Consider the following 9,815-nt stretch of genomic DNA (forward strand, 5'->3'; position numbering starts at 1 on the left):
GAAAATAAAGATAAAGCTGCTTTACCAAATATTTCTAATTCTTTTTTCTCTGTGCATAATAATTACCAGCACTTGCCTCCTTTTCTGTGGAGTGGTACAAGTTGCTGCCAATGACGAAACTTTCCTCCTAGCATAAAACATTGTTAACTTTCTCTATCAACTAAATGACTGATTAATATTAAGTCTGTATCACTTTTGAATGTAACAGAAAATGCTTACTAAAAGCAATTTAAAGCAGAAAAGCAAACTATTAGATAGTATTCTTGTTTACATTATAAAGTAAGGAATTCATAAAATGGTACAGGGCCTTGTGTGTAATCTAAAAGAAATGTCTGTAATTTAAAAAGTGGAGGTTTCTGACTTTTAATTCAGAATATTTGGGGAAACTTTCTTTTCTTTAAATCCGGAAGGCTTATTAACACACATTTATGAAGCTGAAATGAAGTTCAGATAAATGTTTTAGTAGAGCAAAAATGGAAATAGCTGTAATTAAAAGATTACTTATGTCTTTTCTATCTTTTACAATCCATAATGAACAACTTTATTTACAGAAGCCAACTGAGATATGCTTAAATTGAACTAAGAGCTATTATTTATCATATCTCATACACATGGGGTTTAGAGTCACATTGAGATATATACAATTTCAGGGCTTTTTCTTCTTTTTTGGTAGGAAAAGGTTAATAATAACCCTGAAAATAGGAAAGGGCAAGACTTCAGTTTGCAATCAATAAGTCATATTTTTAACCTTTTTGACTTAGAATCAAACAATGGAGTTCTGTTAATATAACAGTGTATTAACTTACTGCTTCCAAGAATCTAAACTTAAAAAAACTAATGTCCAACTAAAGAATTAAAGTCATATCAGGCACTGAAAGACTATATAAATAAGAACTGTCATTAACATAACTGATAAACCCTATTTCCAGTTCCTCTGTTATCCCACTGTGCAGTCAGCACTGCTGACTATTTCTAGTCCAAAACCAAAGGGCTAGATGATTTCCTGGCACACAAGTTTCTACCAAAGGAAAGAGAATGAGAAACGATATACACTCTTATCACACTCTCCTATGTAAGATAAAATTCACGCTAATTTACAAATTTTTATTTACATTGTTTTATATACATCCTAGTTGATGAGTTTTGTACTCATATTGATCTCAGATGATCATTTACTACCACATCTCTTTGATTTTCCAACAGAAAATGGTGGAAGCATGGGATTAGGAGAAAAAAATATATACCACTGGTCAGGTAAGAGCAGACAAGCATATAAGGTAAAAAGAGGGAAAAAAAATTGTTGAATTTTGCTTGTTAAAGCATCCACTGTGATCCATGGACTACCACTGAACGTATATGAACACCACTTGTAACAGCCATTTTCGTATTTACAAATTGGGTATCCTATCAGTTCAATTATTAGCTAAACCATTCAATTTCTTGAATGGCATCTCAGCAAGACAGAAAACAAACTAGAAGGGTACTTAAAAAACACTGTTGAGACTTAACCTTCATTTAGAAGCTCTTAAATGGTCCATATAAAGAGAAGCAATTTGGAACCCTATTACTGACTTGTACCATGATCCCAAAACCTGTATGGGAAGTAAGAGTATCTCAACACCAAAAACACCCCAAGTCTCACCAAAGAGTGGGGGCAATATCGTAAACATCTTACTTTGTTCCTATCATCCACTGCATACACGTACGGCTACAGTGACAGCCCTTATTCCCCGTTACATTCACTTCTACACAAATCTCTCTGAAAATCTGCAATAGCGCCACAGCGAGCAGCTGTGCACAGTCTTCCGGCAATGGCTCAGTGAATCTCCATTCAAAATGCTTGGAAGTAAGAATATGGAGTAAGATCAAAAAATGATCTTCTTTCCTCCCATAGTTCTCCAAGATATACTGTTGTACTTTAAGAGGTTGGTAAGCTAAAAAAATATAGAGTATTACATATCCTTGATAGTTCTATAAAAATGTTCCAACTATAGATGAAAATTCCACAAAAACACACTTTTCAGTTCACCCTAACACTTTAAAAAATTAATTGTTTAAGTGGTTCCATTTATCTAATCAACTAGGCAAAATCTATTGATTTTAGAGTAATACAGTTCATAAAAGCAAAAGTGAACATTTATAACATTGGGGAGGCAGAAAACAAATCCTGGTCTAACACTGTTATGGATACAAACAGACTTTAAGATTCTATATATGTAACTAGAATTTGCCATTTAAAATGGCCTTTAGCTGTTTTTACTTACATTAGCGTTAAACATCTTGAAATAATTCCAAGTATTTTAAAGCACTTGTCTGAGAATATAAGGCACCTGGAATAATAGAGCTAACTCCCCATAAGATTTCTCAGAGAATAAATTTGTGGCTGCATATTTTGAATACGCAGATCCGTTAAGCCAATTTTGTGCATGGGCACTTATATGACCAAAGCGCAAGCCTTGTCAGACTAATTTTCAAAGCAAAGTTAAATATCACTACTAAACTCTACACAGCAATTTTTGAAACCTGATACTTATCAATCCCAAAGGATAGATATCTAACTTCCTTCCATATAAATAATTGCCTCCCTTTCATCCCCAAACAAAATAAAAAATACACTTAAAAACAAGGCAAGACAAAATAAAACCACATAAGCCCTTCTGCTGTATTTCTGCTTAATTCACATTTTGTCCTAAATGTTCCTTACTGAATCCTTTTAGTCACCTCCACATATTTCTCTGAACTTACATGCATCAATCATTAGCTGTCACTCTAAAGACAAGGAACCAAACTAAAATATGAAACCAAAATTAAGTTAGAAGTAAAAATAATTAATCTGATATTTCTTTGGCCCCAAGTATGATAAACTTGCTACATTTGTTTAGAAAACTGGTAATAAAAAACACTATTTAATAACAAACAGAGGCCCAGAACATTCCAATAAGTTAATTATTTGCTAAGAGGCGCAGCAGCGGGCAGGTGCGCACCATTTGATTTCGGTCATGATCTATTCCTGGAATTTACCAAGAAAAGATGACTCACCTAGGAAATTCTTTGGTGAGCTTAACAGGTCTCAAATCTCTAGATCTCTCACGAAACTCCTTGGTTAGTCTGGAGGGTATCGAGGTCCTGAGTCTCCGGAGAGCCTCAACCTCTGCTACCAGCGTATCTCCTCCCCGGTGGAAGTGTTCCGCCTCTGCTGCTTGACTTCCGGCTGAACCCGGCGGTGAAGAGCGAGTCTGACTCCCGCCTCTTCGTCGTGCGCATGCGCCCGGGGATAGGCTGCGCGGGAGCGAGGCTGGGGGCGGGGGTTGGTGCTGGACGACCGCCCTGTGAGGGAGGAGCGAGCAGTAAGCGTCCCGGCTACATTTTACTTCGATGAGGAATCAATGGCCTCAAAGCAGAGCTTCCCAGCCGTTTTCAGCGTCGAAAGACCGCGCCACTCCAGAGCCAAGTGCACTGCCCCCTCGGCCAAGAAGTGCTCGGTCATGGACGCAGATGACGAGGTGGTCCTGAACCTCATTGCCAAGTGCAAGCGGGACTTGAGCAACCCTCCGGGGAGTGCGAGCTCCAGCTAGAAGGAGTGAGAGGCCGGCTTCCAGAGCTCCCAAGAATCGCAGCCCCTGCCGAGTCCTCAGGCAGTACAGCACCAGTGTGGGGACTCCCGGTGGCAGGGCCCCCGAGAAGAAGAGGAGCGTGCGGGCGTGCGAGGGCCGTTTGTGCAGAGCCGGGGCTGCAGGACAGCGAGTTGGCGAGCGTCCCCCTCTCCCGCCCCCCCCCCCAGCTCTTCGCCCCTCCCTCAGCCTCCACCGACCTTGAGGACGCAGTCCCTTCTTTGGAGTCGAATTTGTTGACCCAAAAGGTGTTACATCCCTTGCCCGCTCCCAAAAAAGTACAGGAAGTGAAGGATGCCAGGCGGGAGGTTCCGGGTGCCTTCAGACCAGTAGTGTCTGAGCTGCCTGAAGGAGGGTCTGAGCCGGAGGAATGGTTTGGAGGGCTGGAGCGAGGCGCCCTGGCCCACGGTGGAGCTCGTTGGAGCGTGAGAGCAGAGGCCCCGCCCCCGCCCTGGTGTGAGCGAGGTGTGTCCCAACCTGTACCCGGCTGCGCCGCCCGCCCGTGAAGAAGGCCGCCCTGGAGGTGAGGCTCCTGGCAGCTCTCCTCAACCTGATGGGCAGGTACTGGAGTGGCTGCCGGCCCCTGCACAGCGACGAAGTGTTCCTCGCCCAGGCAAGACACGTGTTGCCATCTGTTCAAGAATTTACAGCCAATCCAACGCCCAAGTTGCCAGTGGAGAAAACTGGACCCAGAGGGGTTAAAAGACCTATTTAAGGCCACATAGTAACTTAATGGCCAAGCAGGCTCTGGAAGCTGGTCTCCTAATTCCTAATTCAAAACGTTCTGGTTTATCAGAGTTTATCAAATCATTAGCTCGTTTTCTAGTCCTAACTATCCAGTTTCCTCATCCCTCTCTGTCCCATGGAGTTGTTATATCACTTAGGGCAAAGGGCAGCAAACTATAGGCCACCTGCCAAATCCAGCCCACCACCTGTTTTGTAAATAAAGCTTTATTGGAACACAGCCAACCACCACCTCCTGCCCACTCCCCCCCCAAATCTACAGCCACTCAGGACTGTTCAACAGTTGTGAATGAAGAAATTCGCTACCTGACTCTGGAAAAGAAATCTTTGCAGTCACCTTGCTGAGCTACAGCAGCAGTATGGCGTGATAATGAGTGAGGTGGTATAGGAACTCGCTGACACTGGGAAGAAGATGGATTGCCCGAGGCAGCATCTCGAAAGGCCTCTGGAGGACAGCAGGAGCTGGAAGTCTCTTCTGTTCCGCATGAAGAAAGAAGCGAGAAATGCCGACACTCCAGTTGTTGAACTTGCAGATCACTGGACTTCAAACAAGCGTGAAGAGCCTTTCTGGCAAGATGGTGGAACTAAAGCAGCCTCTGGAGCGCTACAGGATCCAGGAGCTCACCCAGCTGCTGCAGGAGAGCCACACGTTTGCAAGCCAGGCCTGGGCAGCGACTGATGGGTGACACCATGCCGCAGCCCCACAGACACCCCCAGAGTTCCTGGTGAGTGTGGTTCTGAGTCAGAGCACCTGTGACATCAGCACTACTTGTCCCATCACACTGACAAGGTGATGCCCTCATCATTCCTTAACAGTAAGTGCAGCAATAGATCGCATCTATATATACATTTATTTCCCTTTCCCCAAAAAAACTTAGTGCGAACTAGTAGCGTATTATCCCTTTCAAGTTTGAGTTATGTGTGTTTCCTTTGTTCTTTGGCTTGGTTTGGGGAACAGAGAGAGAGTTAACAAAAGCATCTCCAGGTGCAGGGCAAGCACCTCCCGGGACTGCCTGGGGCCACCACTGGCGGCACTCTCCACGTGGCTGTGGACAAAGGCCACACACCTGAGCCAGGGGATTTCAGAGCATTCAGTAGTCAATCAGTGCAGGGAAGCTATTCAGGGTCAGAGTTCTAAGGACATTCTAGCCTCGTGGTGACGTAACACTACAGCTGAGTTGTCAACCTGTGCCGTATGGAACAAGTGACGATGGTGTCCCCATCTGGGGGGGCGGGCAGGTTGGGGTGTGCCAGCTTGTGCAGGAACACCGCAGGGAGAAGAGAGCCCACTGCGTCCTCCGGGCAGGGCCAGCACCAGCGGCCTTCCCTGTAAAGGACCAGGCGGTGACTGTTACAGGTTTTGGGGCCATGGTGTCTGTGACCCATCTTCTCCCCACCACCAACGGAGCTGCAAAAGCAGCTACAGACGATGAGAAGGGCACAGTGGGACCATGTGCCCTTACAACTTGGTTCATGACACCAGTGACTGAGCAGGCCCAGGGCTTGGGTGTGTGAGCCTCTGTCCACTTGGCACTTAGAGGGACACCTCAGCCTGCCCTGAGCTCTCAGCCACTGGACGTGGGCTTGGAGCAGCACAGACAGGAAGTGATGCTCTTCCTGACTGTAATTTTCTTCTGCCTCAAACCTTAAGACTGAGGATATTCAAGATTTAAAAATACTCCAGTATAAATATAGATCTCTTCTTATAATACTTTAAACTTAAATAATTTGAACTTCAATTTTGGTGAACTGACCACTGCCTAGTTGCTTATCCTATAGCGTTACATACTGGTAGAATAAGTATCGTGCTGTGAAAAAAAATTGTTTAGAAACAATTGGACATAGAAAAAATTTTAAACTGAAACTAGTAATTTAAATGATCATATTTAACATACAGAAACATTACTACAGATTTTGATAGCATTAAATAATCATATCTATTCCAGGCATATATGGAAATACTAACATTTCTACAGCCAGACTCTGCAGGTAAAGGAGAACATAATTCTGAGATATATTTCCACCCAAAAAATGTTTTCTAATATTCAACTCAAAAAGAGATGCCAACAACTAAGAAGGTGAATGTTTTCACCCTCCTGAACAGATATTGTTATATGAACATCTTATATTATCTACCTGAGAGACTAGCATGTCCAGAGTAAATGATTCATTTTACTTAGAGTACATCAGGATTAAAATGTTTACACTGAACACCTGGAATATTTACTAAAATTAATCTTATTAAGGTAAAACTTAAAAAATTACTCTGGAACATTTTCACTTCTTACACTCAACAAACAGATGAAAGCAGTCACAGAATCATGTTAAATTTATAATAATTCACATATAATGTAGATTAAATTATCAAAGAAAAGATTCAGCTGACATCTTCAAAGATTTTAGCAGGTTTAACAAATTTCTATTCTGCCACATACTGATAGCAGTAGGCATATTTCTTGACATCATTCAATCTATTTTAAAAAATTAATTGATTAGAGACATAATTTGTAAAGCAAGGTAACCAAATTACAGAGTTCTAATATTGGCTTTGCAGAATTTCTTAAGAAAAGATACACAAGGATTGCTCAGCTACCTGTGAATAATTAAATATCCTTTTCTTTTTTTTTTTTTTCTTTGCGGTACGCGGGCCTCTCACTGTTGTGGCCTCTCGCGTTGAGGAGCACAGGCTCCGGACGCGCAGGCTCAGCGGCCATGGCTCACGGGCCCAGCCGCTCCGCGGCATGTGGGATCGTCCCGGACCGGGGCCCGAACCCGTGTCCTCTGCATCGGCAGGCGGACCCTCAACCACTGCGCCACCAGGGAAGCCCGCCAACACTTAGTCTTATCTGTCTTTTTGATTATAACCATGCTAGCGCGTGTGAAATAGTATCTCTGTCATTTTGATTTGCTTTTCCCTGACGGCTAATGATATTGAACATCTTTTCGTGTGATTATTGGTCATTTGTATTTCATCTTTGGAGAAATGTATATTCATATTCTTTGCCCTTTTTAAAGTTGGGTTGTTTGTCCTTTTATTATTGAATTGCTATCTCATCCACTTTTATGGATTCATTTACATTTTTATTCTTAAAATTCTGAAAATATATGTTTTGAGTCTGGATTTCTTGTCTTCCCTAGACCCACCACAAATGCAATATGATCTCCAAATCTGCTCATCTTTCTGAGCTCTTATTTCATTGAAAGTTCTCACTATCCATTCGGAAACCTGGGTGTTATTCTTTTCATCTCCCTTTCCCTCTAAATCCAAATAACTACTATTGTTTTTTTATCTCCTAAAAAACTTCTAGAATTTTTATTTCTATGCCAGCTTTGTCTAGATCACCATCAAAAAATTTTCCCTGAGTATCTGTAACAGCCTCTTAGCTGATTTTTTTAAAAGCTCTATTTCATTCTTTGTACTTCAGTGCATATTTTAAAACATAAATCCTTCTAGTAGTTTACTTTCACTCTTAGGATAAAATTCAAATTCCTTAACATGGATTCTATAAAGGGCATAACTTCCTAATAACTAGAGCTATCAACAATGTATTGGATCAACTTAAAATGTATAAAGTTCCTTGTCACTGGAAACATCTAGATAGAGGGTGAAAACTGATCATCTCTTAAGGGTGATGTGAACAGTATTCATGCTTTGAATAGAAAGTAAAAATCAATGTCTACTAAAACTCCTTACCATTATAAGATGCTATGATTCTAATTCATAGGTACTGTACACGGTAATAACCAAAAGTTTTGATTAATTAGAAAGTCTTATGTAAATACAAATATAAGTAAATGATTTTATAGTTGTAAAGAAAGAGTCATAAAAGCACTGTCATTTTATCCAAAAGTCTATCATCTTTAAAAGTTTCTTTTTTCCTCAACAGTCTAAGATTTTTTCTTTGTCTTCTTCAACATCTTATCTTTTATGTGTCAAGATTTGATTTTCTTTGAAGTTATCCTAGTTGGGCACTATAGTACTTCATGAATCTGTGACTTGGTGTCATACCATTTTGGAAAATTTTCACTATTATCTCTTCACATACTGCTTCTGCTTCATTCCCTATTACCTCTCCATCTGGGAATACAATTTCATGTACTTTAGATCTTTTCACTATATTTTATATATATATATATAAATATTTTTTTTCTGTGATTTCTCATCTTTTTTTTCTTCTTGTACTTCAGTCAGGAAATTTTTTTCTGATTTATTTTCTAATCTCTTCAGCTGTTAATCCCATCTATAGATGTCTTAATTGCTGTTATTATAATTTTCAGTTCCAGAACTTCCATTTGATTCTTCTCTAACATTTTCAGTTCTCCTGAAATCATTCATACTATCAGCAAAGTTATTGAACATACTAATCACGGTAGTTTAAAAGTCCCTGTCCGATTCCTTCATGATCTAGATCTGTAGGTTGTGTTTCTTCTATTTGAATATATATACATTTTTGCTTGGTTTTTGATCATTTGGTTTTGTTTTTTGGTATGCCTGGCCATTTTTTATTAAATTCAGGACATTGTGTGTGAAAAATTTTAGACCTACTTTCAGGCTTTAAACGGTGTTACTTCCAGAGGATTTATTTTCTTCTAGTTGAAAGGGCAGGGGCAGATAATGTAATCCAGCCTGGGATTGAGTTGATTAGAAGGGCTTGAATCTTCATGAGAGTCATTTGGTTTCTGATTCACTCTTATTCCTAAGATGAAACCCATTTGGGGTTCCAGCTGACATCCTGGGCTATTTTGTCTGCTTTTTATTGTGCCTGACTTCAATTTCATCCCTCAGCCCCATAAAACTCCTAGAACACTTCCTCAGTGTCTTCATTTTAGGAGTTGGAAAATGTCTCAAGGAAAAGTGAAATTAAACGTTGGGCTCACCTCTCTGCACACGCCTTCTTTCCAGAATCTTGGCCCCTCAGTCCTGCTGCCCTATTAGCTCTCTGATGCCTTCAAATGGATATTCCTAACGGAGTATCTGATTTAATAATTGTTTTCCGTGGGAGGATTGGTCTGCACAAAGCTATTCCAGGTAGTGAAAAAATACAGGTCATTTCCGTATCCTGTTTGTTGAATTTCTTTTTTAATTCTTTGGGTTGAAATGGTGTCCTTGACCTTTCCTAGTACCAGAAACATCTGAGGAAGGAAAATAGAAATAAAAGAAAGAAGGAATATTTATTGAATTTCTGTTATGTGATGAGTGGTGTGCTAAAAGCATTGCATATTTGAGATAAATTTTTTTACATACTTACATTTTATTATCTATTTTGTGAAATTGTGGATAACTGTGTACCTCTGTGTACACAGATAACTGTGTACCTCTGTGTATTCACTGTTAAGATTTTTTACCTACAGGACAGGCCCAAGAATCCTTAGTTTATTTTCATGATACATAAAAGAGGATGTTTAAATATTAGGAAACATAAATCGAAATCCATCCTTTTATCCTAAGCAAGAAAGTCT

General features: G+C 40.5%; 1 pseudogene; it reads left to right on the forward strand.

The window, feature by feature from the left end:
* Positions 1 to 3,006: 3,006 nt before the first annotated feature.
* Positions 3,007 to 5,041, forward strand: LOC132425684 (centrosomal protein of 72 kDa-like; annotated as a pseudogene).
* Positions 5,042 to 9,815: the final 4,774 nt, after the last annotated feature.

This window comes from Delphinus delphis, chromosome 5, assembly GCF_949987515.2.
Source record: "Delphinus delphis chromosome 5, mDelDel1.2, whole genome shotgun sequence".
Lineage (NCBI taxonomy): Eukaryota > Metazoa > Chordata > Mammalia > Artiodactyla > Delphinidae > Delphinus > Delphinus delphis.